This window comes from Stegastes partitus, unplaced genomic scaffold (assembly GCF_000690725.1).
Source record: "Stegastes partitus isolate 25-593 unplaced genomic scaffold, Stegastes_partitus-1.0.2 Scaffold132, whole genome shotgun sequence".
Taxonomy (NCBI): domain Eukaryota; kingdom Metazoa; phylum Chordata; class Actinopteri; family Pomacentridae; genus Stegastes; species Stegastes partitus.
In genome coordinates, this window is record NW_007577863.1 from 709,521 (window position 1) to 711,255 (window position 1,735).

The window sequence follows — 1,735 nt, forward strand, 5'->3', positions numbered from 1 at the left end:
GAGTCAGCAGTCAACTCCAATGGTTTCCAGCAGCCTTTTGTCTTTACAGGAGGTTATGGACACAGATGAGATAGTTAAAATTAGATATGTATGAGCCCTGTGACTGTATGTGCAGTCATCAGTGCCTTTAACAATAAAGGGTAGAATAACAGGCTATCTCTCAGATCTGAGCAGGATCTCCATTTTGCACCAACTCTCATGTAAGTCAGCACAACAACAGTTTCTAATGTCGGCTTTGATGGCTGTGCACCTCGCCTGGCTGATTATAAATGTATATGTCCACAGGACCTCTCAATGTGGGGTGTCATTATTAAACTTTTATTTAACCTGGAATTCTCATTGAGATTCAAAATGTCTTTTACATGACATTTGTAAGCCAATCATAACATATTCAGATGCAACAAATACTATAAAACAACAAGAACAACTATTAAAACATAGTGGACCTCTCAAGAAAAACAACACACGTCTCCATCACCACATTCTTTATGATCCAGATTGTCTGGACCCGCAGACTTTTTGTGATCAGTGTCTCTCAGAGCCTGTGGGACACACGTATTTACAATTTAGTTATCAAATATGGACCCAGACCGAATTGAATGTTTGTTAAACTGACTGGCTGTGGCCGCTTTGTCTTTTAAGTCATCTGAGCCAACAAGGAGTTTGTTCTGGGAGGCTTGAGGCCCTTTGTGTACTTGACAAGGATTTAGCTGATTCCATGTTGAGTTCATGTTGATTTCATGTTGGCCACTGCTTGTTTCTCACCTCAAATGTTTTCAGAAACAAGTTTCACTGAACTGTTTTTACATTAAAAGAGAAAGTTAACGACGAGCCGCCATGTTGGTCCAGTTTGAAATCCAGGAGCAGAGAGCCTCAGAGTAAACGTTGTCCAATCAGATGCGGTCAATGTTTGTGTGGCTGTCGGGGATAAATTCTATGTTGATTCCTGTTGAATAGCAGCTCTCAGGGATCTATCTGCAACGTTAGGTTATGCGCTCATCAAGTGTCCAGTTTTGGGAAGCAGAGCAAATCCTGACTCCAACAATCCTCCTCTGCACGCGTATCATCAGGCTGATGGCGTTGACAGTTTGAGCATGATGGAGTGCAAAGGTCTGGATAAGAATCAGCTGTTGAACACTCTCAATGAGGCCTGACTGCAGAGCAGATCATCAGAATCAGCATTTACTTGACTCATTGGTTACATTTGCGTGAGACAACCGTGACTGAACTGGTGAAGAATGGCAGGAATGGGCGAGATGTGAAAGGACCAATGAGATAACTTTGATGCAGTATTTCATTATTTCCAGGCGCTAGGGAACAAACTGTGGCGCCCTAATGGCTGAAAAACACACACAAGTCTGTGAGTTGGCAATAACACTGATTCAGGAGCTGAAACGGCTTTAAGCTTTCTGGTAGCATTGTTAGCCGGTTGCTATGACAGCCTGGTGAGATGAGGTCACAGGGTTAGTGCTACCAGTGGAGGAGCACGGGAAGGCTGGAGGGCTGAGGGCACCACATCTGGTCCAAGAGCAGGTTTTTGATCTCCTGCAATCCTTGGTGGCATGACTTGGAGACTGAAGCTTGATTGGCAGGTTGGAAAGCATCACAACCAGGCGCTGTGTGTGTGTTTTTAGGTGACAACAGTTGCAGAACGGGAGATTCAAGATGGAGGCAATGAGGGAACTCTGATTTTTATGTTCCTTATTGAACTCATGATTAAGCATCATGCGCTGGA